The following is a 12,063-nucleotide window of genomic DNA, read 5'->3' as shown; positions in this document are numbered from 1 at the left end:
TTGTCTTTGGCAAGTTCAGGTAGGGTTGGGAAATCCTTACAGCTTAAAACCTTGAAGAGCTGCTGCAAGTAAAGGGTCTTCCAGAAGAGGTATTGTATTGTCATTGGTTCCAGGTTTTCACTGATCAAATCAATATTTCCCCCAGTGCTCAAATGATGTTCCTCCTACCCTACTTTGTACTTTCCCCCAACTCCCTAGAGCCTTTCTACCCTGTCAGATTGCTTGGTTTAATTTTAGTTTTGCTTTGTACTAGGGTGGCAATATTTATGGCACGTTCTAAGTCTTTAAGTATTAGATGTTTCAGAATTTCTGCATTTTTAATTAGTACACAGAACTTTTCTGCAGAACAGTAGATGTTGGCTGGTTGCTGGTCAGTACAAATGAAGGTCAAATGCATTGCTGAAGCAGAAAAGCACTTTAATGCTAGACCCACCAACCACCACCACCATAATCATATTTATTTATATTGCACTCTATACCAAAGTGCATTCCAATAGGAAAAAATAGTTAAAATACCACCGTAGCATAATTATAATGATATAAACATACAGTAAGCAATTACCATTCAATAAGGCAACAAACAGTCAAAATAGGTATAATAACAATATAATAATTGAAGTACAGTAATTCTATCCCAATAATTGCCCATTGGGCAACCAATTGCCATATGGACACAATTCCTTCTAAATGTAATGAAATTCTTTCAGCAGGTTATGGAAAGAGAAGGGAGACATAGAAGTAGAAATACTTTATCTGGAATAGTCCTCCCTTAGCTAGCAGAAAGAAAGTATGTGAATAGGAGTGGAATATACATGATTTGCAGTAGACTGGCAATAATTGTTTAATATGAATTATTTAACAATGACAGCAACAAAATCCCTCCACCTCAACGAAAGCATGCTGCTGAAATGAACATAACTTTGGCATTATTTGACAATGCCTTCTTTTGGGCACCTTTAGTTTTAGATAGTTTTAAGGTGATTTAACATTAGTACCCTACCCTGTCAAAGATCCTAACAAGGATATGTCAACAACATGGAAAACAAAGCAGTGGTCCACACACTAGAAACACTCAATATACATTCCAGTCCCTAAGAAAGCAGATGCCAAGGAGTGCAGTAACTATAGGACCATTAATTTAAGTTCTCATGCAAGCAAAGTGATGCTCATGGTGTTATAACAAAAGTTTTCACTTTATATGGCTAGATAAATGCCTGATGTTCAAGCTTGATTTTGAAAAGGAAGAGACACTCAAGGTCATATCACTTTGTATCCACTGGCTACTGGAAAGCACCAGAGAATGTCAGAAAATGATCAGTCTATGTTTTACAGTATAGATGTATGTGAAAGATTTATGGGATTTTTTTTGATGGAAATATGAATGATACAGGAGGGGGGAGAAGAATCAATTTTATGATGAAGTACTTTCTAGATCATAAGTTGGGAATCAATATTGGTTCTCCCAATATTTTGCTTTAGAACTCCCGTGTCCCTTACCATTGGCATGGTAGATGGTGCTGGTCAGACTTCTAAGCCAAAACTTTTAAAAAGTTGAAGTTTTCCCACTGCTGCTCTAGACAACACTTACATTTTAATTAGTAGCTTTGCAAGTCAGTGAGGGGATACATGCTTTGCATCCACAGGGTCCCATTTTCAACCCCTTACATCTTCTGGCAGAGCTAGGAAGGAATCCTGCTGGAAATCCTGGACAGCTGCTATCATTCAGGGATGACAACATTTGATGAAAAGGACCAATGGTCTGACTCGGTATAACATGTGACATGTCTTCTTCAGTGGGATTCCCAATGTGGTGTAGTGGATAAAGTGATGGACTAGAACTCTGGAGAACAGGCTTCAAATCCCCGCTTGGCCATGGAAACTCACAGGGGAAGTGGAACGGGCAAAAACACACCTTAAATATCTCATTTACCTTGAAAGCCCTGTTAGAGTCACTATATGTTAGTTCCAACTTGACAGCACACAACAACAATTCTTCATTGGATAGAACTAGAGCTTAGTAGATTCCCAGTAGCATCCCTTGATTAGACTTCAATATTTTAAATCAGTTTTAAGAGAGGCTGAGTAAATTTTCATTTGGGGATTGTACTATTGGTTTCACTTCCTTTCAAGAAACTGCATGCCTTGTGTTTGCTCATGGTCAATGGCAGCAAATTCACAAGTACTTATTTTGCTTAGTGCACACTTATTGGGACAGGCACAAATTGGCATTTCTCTCCATTTGTTATCTCCTTGGCAAGCAGAAGGCCTGGTTGTAGTAATGACCACTCTCCCTGACCTCTGTCTCAGCAATGGAGATCACACTGCATGCAAGTAGAATATTATGGCTAAGCTGGATGCTACAGGATACTGGCTGTCAAGTGATATCCATACTGAGAATTCATATAATGTGGGGTGCTTAACTACTTTTTCGCTCCATAAGACACATTCCCCCCCCAAATAGTGGGGGAGAAAGTATGTGCGTCTTATGGAGTGAATACAATAAAAAAGTGTTCAACCACCACCACCCAGAAGCCTCCCATTGCCATCCTGGGAGGCCTCTGAACTGGCACCAGAGACTGCTTGCTATTTGGACCTCACCATTCTGCACTGCTGGTTTTCCAGGATCTGCTTCCTGGAGCCCACCTGGAAAACCAGCAAGGCCAACAGGCCTATGGCAGCAGGCAGTGAAAACAGCCAAGGACCAAAGGGGAAAGAGTGATTCTAGAAAAACCAGGGAAAACCACAAACACAGTCCCCCACTTAGGCAGTTGATTTTTCCCACATTTGGGGAAATCACAGGGGTTAGCACATCCAAAGTGCAATAGATGAGCCTCACCCTGGGAAAACCACTTTGATGATCATGGTATCTCCCCTGCCAGGTATGAGTTGGAATGGCCCCTGAACCTCCTGCCCCTTTCTGTGTCCTGTCCCCCAAAGGTATGGTGACCCCCCCGGCAGCATCTCCTGATCAGAACAGGGCTGCACAGCCCCAGTCCCAAAAGAGGCCAAGAGAGCTACTCAGTGTTTTGGGGTGCCCCACAGGACCCCCATCAGGCACTGGATGTTCCTCCCACAATCCTCCAGTGCACAGATATTAGCATACCTAATATGCAGGGAAGGCAGTGAAAGTGGGGAAATTCAAACTTTCAGTTAGTGAAGAGGCTGCTTGTCTGCTTCCTTGCTAATCCAAGCAGTTAGAGAGCTGGGAGAGAGACCTGGGACTGCTTGGTATTGTCGTTTTAAAATGTAAAATTTAGTTTAAAAGCTGTTTGTTTGGGGTTAGTGCTTGGGTGAAAAGGTGCTCCGTTTGAGTTGAAACCTGCTTGTGTAGAAACGTGCATACCAGTACTTGCTTTAAAAGCTGCCTGGGAAGCCGTTCAGACCAGCGCCGATCAGCTGTTAGGTGGGGAGAGGGGAGGGGAAAGGAGCAGGAGCAGGAGCGGAGAAGAGCACAAAATGGCTGCCATCTGCCATCTGCCTGCTGGCTTTTAGCTGCTTGGGGCTCTTTTTTGGCTGTTCTGGCCTCTACCAAGGCACTGTGAAGAGCCAGGCTCAGTCTACAGTACCTGGTAAGTGACTTTCTTTTAAGTTTTTTAAAGTTTCTGAGCTTCCCCCCCATAAAAATGTATTAATTAATTTTCAATGCATTTCTATGGGAAATATGGATTCAACTTGCAAACTTTTCAACTAGTTCTGGGCATCTAATACAGAATGTATTTCCAAAGGGTGTTGCAGCAAGGAAACTAACTGTGCCTTGTGACTTCTAACTGGATTACAGTATCTGCTTCCTGATTTCAGCTACTTTAGTTTGTATTCAATTTTTTTTTTGGCTCGTCAAGAACATTGTTCATGGCTTTATGTGGCCTAACCTGTTGTGCCTTGCATGCTATAAACATTCAATTATGTCAGAAAATGGAGATTTGGTCTTATGTGGAGCATGTGCTACTGCTGGTGAATGGGGTCAGGTTAAGCTTTGTGTTGCTGTTCTTTTGCATAACCTAAAGTAAATAAGGAAAACCACTTGTTAAATAGTTTAATTCCACTATTTATCCTCCACACAACTAAAAGGGACCTCTCAATGCAGTGCCAAATCAGACAAACCATTTCTAACTTAATATAGGCTTGAGCTGTAGCTGGGCAGAGTTGCACAACAATCTCATCTGTCATTGAGACATAAGCATGGGGAGGAGGTGGGTGAAAGGAAATGTAAAATATAGGTAGAGTGGTATAGGTCTTATCACTGGCTGATAATGGTCTATATGTACTTGAATTAAATTTAAGGTACACAAATTTATGGTACATAAACTAGAGTACACAAAGCTTTAAGTCTCTCCATTTGTTAATGATAGTGGTAATGGTTCTTAATGCCACTGTTGACTGCTGTTCACTTTACATGGTTCAAATGTTATTCTGTTATAGTTTATTAAATATTTTATTACACTATTTGGTTCAGAATATATTTTCCCTGTTTTCCTCCTCTAAAAATTATGTGCGTCTTAAGGTCAGGTGCATCTTATGGAGCAAAAAATACGGCAAGTGATATTTTAGAGCTGAAGTTGAAGATCCAGGAAAACAAATAAAGCAAATATAACCACTAAGATTTTCAATCCCTCTCTAGTCAATGAATTATCATTAGATTTCATAGCTATTTGTGATGCTGTTGTCACTAGGCAGGCCATGTTGTGAAACTGAGAAATGAAGGAACACTTTGAAATATCTAAGGACACCCGGAAGAGAGTACTGGAGGCTACGTACATGAAGATTGTGATGACTTCAGGATGCCTAAAGAAATCAGGAAAAGAAAGGTACACAGATGTTAAGAACATGGATTGTGCAATCTCAGGAGGGAGCAGCTTCTCAAGGCACGCTGTGATGGAGCCATGGTTCCTCTTGTGACCTTCATGCAGAAACCATATAAATCCACACCTCTCTGATCAGTAGTCACCTACTAAATATGATGCTTTACAACTTTTAAAAAATCATTTATAAGGAATATACTGCCTTTCTTTTCAGATGGCATAATTTTCCATGGAACTGTTCTAGTTGGAAGGTGGATGAAGCACCCCGAAACAGCCACACAATTTCAATAATATTTTCTATGCAGTCCTCCAAAAAAGAAGAGGGAAAATAAAGAGGAAAGTCCCTCTCGTGAGAGTATGTAACATATATTTTAAGAACAAACTGTGCTTTACGTCTTTCTGTGGTGAACCATATTGCTGGTTAACCACTGCTTTCATAAACTACAAGTGGGCCATTTAAGCTGTTTCACTGCTGGTTAATGTACTGTATTGTGATCATTTCTTCCCCCACACGCCTGCACCTAGCTAGAGTTTTGTTTTTATTAGAAATTCACCTACCCTTGTCTGCTGAGGAGAAAAGAAATTACACGACAGAGCCCCACAGCACATAAAACAGCAGAGATTCCTAAATAAGACCAGCCTGCAAGAAAAGCCTCTGCTTGCCTGCGCTGTAATGAAATGCATGACTACAGGAGATAATAATAATTGCAGCAATAGCTCGTTACAGCTCCCAGATGATTTGGTGCTGTCAGGAGTGCACTGTCCTCTTGACATCCCAGGAGGTGAGAAGCATCACTGACTGCAGGCCCTGATTGGTGCAGTGAAATATTGCTGGCAAAAATTAAAAGGTCTTGGTGTCAAAATAATTCATGATATGCATATCTTCCATTCTGATGAAATGGCTGATATCCGGATTAGCAAGATAATAAAACTGATCAGGCTACAGTTAAACAATTTAAGTTGGAGGGCTGTTCATTTTGTAGGTGTCAGTTGTCAGATCAAGGGGTCAAAGCAGAATGAAAAGCTCTCCCCAGTAACCTTCTGATGATTTGGATCTGGAATGTTCTTCATGATTTGTCCAAACTTTTCATCACAGCACTGCCGAAGAGCATTACTGTAGCAGGCTGCATTCTGACATTCAAATCCCAGGAATGACAGGTTATTAGGAGAAGAGAACCGGCTGTACATACATTAAGCCCCATATCTTTGACCTGTAATTTGAACTGATAGTGATATTGTAATTGAGTGAGTAAAGGGGGGGGGATTCTTTATTAAAACACAGGAAGATGAAGAAAACGTTTATTTTCTGGAGATTTATAGGTTCATAAAATAAGGCTTTTGATGATAATTTATTTTACAATTTTTGAAATGCTGAACTATGTGCTTAGTATTTATTTGGTTGAACAGCTATTTAAAATAACACCATCTCCCGTCTATTGCCAGCTTGTTCTCCAGAATCTGCGTTTGCACAGATGGGAAGATATTTGTGTAATATTGGAGTTCATGTAGCGGAATAGTTCAAAGATTATTCTAATAAAATGGATCTATAGAAAATATTGCACACATTTAATGGCTGTGGTGTTAACGATCCCTGGTGTCCTTGCTTGATGCCTGTTAGGGCTTTGGGGCAAAATGACAAGGAAGACTATGCAGGAGGGGGAATTGGTTTCTCCTGTACTTTTGTCTGGACATGGGGCATATTCTAAGAATATAATGGGAGCAGGATTTGCAAAAGGTCTATTTTTAAACTATAGTCTCCAGAATTTCAGGAAGCTAAAGTTGCTGTCCCACCTTTTCTCCAACTCACAGCAACAACAGAAGACCTTCCCTCCCAGTTCAAAATGACATTCATCCCTTGACTGATTGGTTAGAGACCATTACTCCAGGGTCAGCTCCTGGGTTTTATGATGAGGGGGAAGAGGTCTCTGACAAGACACCCTCAGGGTTTCTCCTTTTCAGAATCTACAATACTTCATAGCTTTCTCCCATTGGTTTGCCCAGACTGAATCACCCACCGGAGAAAGATGTCGAAGCACATGTTGACTGCTATCCACTTCTCCCTGTTCCTGTCATAGTTCACTCATTTAGAGGCAGCAGATAACAGGCTGCAGCATCACAGAAAGGTGTTAGCAGGAGAGAGATGGGAGGTTGGCAGTGGACACCTTTTATGGATCTACAGAGTCCTGATGATGCTGAACCCTGATGTAGGCCCTCCCATTACTCCAGGAGTAATGCATCTTTTCTGTAGTGTCTGAATAACTCTTCTACTTTTTCTACCTGGTGGCGCTGTGGGCTAAACCGCAGAAGCCTGTGCTGCAGGGTCAGAAGATCCGACAGTCGTAAGATCGAATCCACGCAACGGAATGAGCACCCGTCGCTTGTCCCAGCTCCCGCCAACCTAGCGGTTCGAAAGCATGCAAATGCGAGTAAATAAATAAGGACCACCTCAGTGGGAAGGTAAACAGCGTTCCATGTCTAAATCACACTGGCCATGTGACCACTGAAAGATTGTCTTTGGACAAAACGCTGGCTCTATGGCTTGAAGAGCGGGATGAGCGCCGCCCCCTAGAGTCGGACACGACTGGACAAAAAAAAATTGTCAAGGGGAACCTTTACCTTTACCTTTTACCAGTGTTCTGTGTCTTACAGTGTAATTGTTTTCAATGCAGATAACAAATATATGTCATAGAGGAGGTACATTACACCTGGTTATGTCAATCTATTGATCAATGTCCATAAGGTATATTAAGATTGCTTAGTTTCTAAAAGTATGTTAGTGACAGATAAAACACAATTGAATGGTAACAGCTTTCAGGTGCACTTCATGTTTGCTAGAGATGAACAATAGTTTTTGCTCCTTAGTGTGGTTTCTAATCATACCACCCATTAGAGCCAAACAAAAAGCGAGGTGCAAAGGGGCATTGCAGTTAAATGCAGAATCAAAGCTGTCTGAATTCTTCTAGATTCTGGCATTGTCAACATGTTTAGTGCAGAGTGCATAGCACTGGTTCCTGCTTCATTCTTTATGTGAGGTGGGGAGGAAATAGGTTCTTGCTGAGGAAATATTCTTGCTCAGGAAGAGACATTCCCACTTGTGTATAACCTCTACATTTGAGCAAGAACCCTGGGAAAACTGGTTCTTGTTTGCATGTAGAGCTTGTGAATCAGCAAGAGCTTCTTCTCTTCAATCTTGCTACTCCTTTAATGGAGAAAGTAGCAAAGGAGTAAGGATGGGTGCTTCCCTCTAGGTGGGCTGACACCATGTTGGGTTATGTAAGTACTGAACAGGACTGCATTTAAATATTATCACCACTCACCTCAATAGTATGAAAATATTATACTTAATTATTTTCAAAGAAACTAGAACATGCATATTACATTTTTTCTGTGGAATAAATATAAGAGCAACACTTGGCGCCATGTATGTTGGATTACAAATCCCAACATCCCCATCCTGGAAAAAATGCGATAAAGGCAAATTCCTATGAGCCCCATCTGACATGGCCAACAATCAGGAATCCTGGGAATTGTAATGCAATGATATCCAGAGGGTTTCATGTTCCACATCCATATTATTTTTTCAGATAAATGTATTGTCATTGTAAGTATATACATAGTATACCCATACAATGGAATTCACACAGACAACCAGAGACCAGACCCACATGCACACACATAAAAAATCCCCAAACACTCTCCACCCACGAAAAATCCCCCACTTAGAATACAAACATCTACACTACAGGCTAAGTAACACTGTCCAACTATTCACTACTGGTGGTCTTTAAGCTCATTGTTAAGTGCAATTATAGCTCTGGGATAAAAACTATTCAGAAAATGTGTGGTCTGAGTCTTAAATGTTCTCTATCTTCTGCCAGATGGCAACAGTTCAAAAAAGTTGTAAGCAGGATGGGAAGAGTCTCTCAGGATGTTGTGTGACTTCCTCAGACAGCGGGATGTGAAGATGTCATCGAGGGTGGATAGCTGGAGCCTGATGATATTCTGGGCAATTTTAATTGTTCTCTGTAGAGCTTTTTGTCCACTACAGAGTGACTCCCAAACCATACCAGAATGCCATAGGTTAGGACACTCTCAATGGTGCTACGATAGTAGGAAAAAAGTAAATGCTGAGATAAATTTAAAGCACAAAGTAGATTAAGAAAATGACCACAGATAAGGTTTGTTAGTTTGTTGATTTAACTTCCCAAGTATTCTCAGGAAATACAGCCTCTTCTGTGCCTTCTTCACTAGTATGTTGGCATTGATATTATAGCTGACCCTTTGATATTTAGCTGCAACAAACTAACAAACCTTATCTGTAGTCATTTTCTTAATCTACTTTGTGCTTTAAGCAACTGCATGAATTAAGCAAAGCCTCTTTCTGGTCCATGGAATCCGTGACTCCTCTGCTTCATTATTAAAATGAATAAAATTTACATGGAATCTGGCCTTGGTCGTTAATATTCTTGTGTTTATTCATGGTTACGTTCATTTTAGTATTTTAGTATACACTAATAATTATATGAGAAATAATATTCTCTGACTTCCTAGTTTTTACAGATTGGTTATTATCAAGAACAATTCAGCTTTATGGGGAGACAATATGTAAGAATATTTGTTCTGTCTCAATAACCAGTCATTAAGGCTGTGATAGCAAAGGTGAAGAGTGAGAAAAAGAACTCATTTTTGAAAATTCCACAAAATGGGAAATGGGCACATAAAATTTTCATTGTATTTAGAATAATGGGTCTGCCAGGAAACAATATTCTTAACAAGAAGAAATAATTAAAACATAAGCAAATGCCTGATAACAGCTATATTTTTAACATTAGTATGACTATCTCAAGATGGATTTAAAAAGCAGAGTAGCAAATAAAATTCTTCTTTGAAACATTTTATTACTGATGTTGCCTTAATTGCACTAGTGATCCTTGCTCTTAAGTGACTGACAATTTCTTGCTGTTGTTGAAGAATACAAATCATTCACCACACTGTCTTTTTGTCATCTGCGTAAAATTCCTTTAATCCCAGCTGCTTGCCTTGCTTGTTTTAGCAGTATCTAAATTTTACATTTTATGTGCAGAATATGATTGTAACTAGACATGGGAACAAATTTAAAAAATGGGTTGCGATATTCGTAGAAAATCACTGATCTGTTAAATATTCATCCCTTCATATTTGTCGGTTCCAGAGACCCCCAAGAATACGAAGGAATGAATGTTTCCCCATTTAATTTGTCCCTTTGTCGTCATCATCATCATCATCATCATCATCATCATCATCATCATCATCATCATCATCATCATCATCATAAAATCATTCTGCCTACTGGCTTGCTGATCAGCTGATCGGTGGCTGATAGGCAGCCATCCACCCCCACATCCAGCCCTCCCACAGCCTACCCCACCCCTTCCTCTCCCTATCTTAGCCCCCCTGACACCCCCTTACTGTAATCGTTGCCACCACTGCCGAGGTCTCCATCAGGCCTCCATAGCCACCGGATGTAAAAAGGGAAACTGGCTGCCCTTTGTAAAGATGGTGCTGTGGCTTCATTTAGGGTAGGAAAGCTGCAGCTGCCATCTTTCCAAAGGGCAGCCTGGATTCCCTTAAGGAAGGCTAAGGGAAATGTTAGGAAAAAAACCCTGCATGGTGGGGCAGTGGGGGGGCAGTGGGTGGTGGGTAGCAGTGGGGGGTCGGGGGTATTTTCTTTTTAATAACCCCCACAAATTGACAAATATATTTATTATTTGTCACTTCATGGGGGCAACTTTGTGCTTTGTGAGTCATCAACTTTTGACGACTCACAAAGCGGGACAACTCGCCAAAATGGTGAGTCGTCCCCACCTCTATTTATAACATTTGACTTGCCTTTTTTGTTTGCAACTTTTGGAGGGATTGCTGTCAATAAAACCACTAATGTCTGCCTCAGCTAATTTAAGGTGTGGGAAAAAATGCAGCATACAGGGGTACCTTGACTTGAGAACTTAATCTATATTGGGACTGCGTTCTTAAGTCAAAACGTTCTTAAGTTGAAGCACCATTTCCCATAGGAATGCATTGAAAACCATTTAATCTGTATCTGCTGTTTTGCGTTCGTACGTCAAGGGTCTATTCTTAAGTCGAAGCATTAGTTCCCATAGGAATTAATGCAAAGCCGGTTAATCCGTATCTACCACTAGGGGATGATTTTTTAAATTTTTTCTTCTTTTGACCTAAGGTGAACTTAGGTCAAAAAAGGGCAGGAAAAGTTTTTTCTTTTTTCAAGTCGGGGCTCCGTTCTCAAGTCGAAGCAACTTTTTGCGAACGGAGCTGTTCTTAACTCGAATGGTTCTTATGTAGCGACGTTCTCAAGTCGAGGTACCACTGTAGTGTCTTGTTTTAAGTAAGTGTAGACACAATTCCTTGGAAAAGCATTTTCCATGTAGGAAATGAGTCCTCTTTGAAGCAGCCCTAAATTTTCCTTCCATGCTTAAGGCGTTTATATCGTAGTATGGTGCTTTATAGAGTGAACTGCAGACTGTTTATTCAAATGTTCTGAATCTGTAGTTTTCTTGACAGAACACCTGATACACTGAGTGTTTTTCTGGAAAAAGCAATGCTGATGTCTAGTTCTATGTGGAAGTGCTGCCATCTGGACTGGAAACATTTCCATCTTATGGTGTAAAGACTATCTTGCAGTTACTTACTCAGTGTTGAGGAAGATGCACTGAGTGCATCCTAACTTTCTACATTTTAGAGCTATGTCATGACTTTGAAAGCAGATCGTGAGCTTTAGAATAAATTAAGTGTACTTATGTAAGGACTAAAATGCTATTTTTTAAAATGGCTTTCCCAAGATGCTTAGTTCTCTCAGGTGAAACAATAAATGTCACTGCATACTCACCCAAATAAAGGAAGGCACGGTCTTGAATTTGCAAGAGCTGAGCAAGGCCGTTGGTGATAGGATATTTGGGAGGTCACTAATTCATAGGATCATTATAAGATGGAAGTGCCCTGATGGCAAAGAACACCACTTATTCAAGTCAGGATGCATAGTACTCACAGTCTGCTGACTTTTTTCTTTTCTTTCTTTTCAGAAAAGCAGAACATCCATGGTCAGGCTCAAATGTATGACACCCAAACAAAGACCTCAGAGGACTCTAAAACTAACATTCTTCCATAGTTTTTGTCTGTGATGGTGTGTCACAGCTCACGTTTATCCCTGAAAGGGTTAATTCCAATGTGAAATCAGATAATCACTTCAAAATTCATCTCTCTAGGTATA

At 40.4% G+C, this 12,063-nt stretch overlaps 1 non-coding gene across 1 annotated transcript; it reads right to left on the bottom strand.

The window, feature by feature from the left end:
* Nucleotides 1-2,731: 2,731 nt before the first annotated feature.
* Nucleotides 2,732-2,887, bottom strand: LOC140707080 (U1 spliceosomal RNA). Its single transcript, XR_012087078.1, has one exon. It is a non-coding gene; the product is annotated as a U1 spliceosomal RNA (small nuclear RNA).
* Nucleotides 2,888-12,063: the final 9,176 nt, after the last annotated feature.

This window comes from Pogona vitticeps, chromosome 4 (assembly GCF_051106095.1).
Source record: "Pogona vitticeps strain Pit_001003342236 chromosome 4, PviZW2.1, whole genome shotgun sequence".
In the NCBI taxonomy this organism is placed as follows: domain Eukaryota; kingdom Metazoa; phylum Chordata; class Lepidosauria; order Squamata; family Agamidae; genus Pogona; species Pogona vitticeps.
Note: the sequence above shows the minus strand (reverse complement) of the source record. Positions and strands in the feature narration are given on the sequence as shown.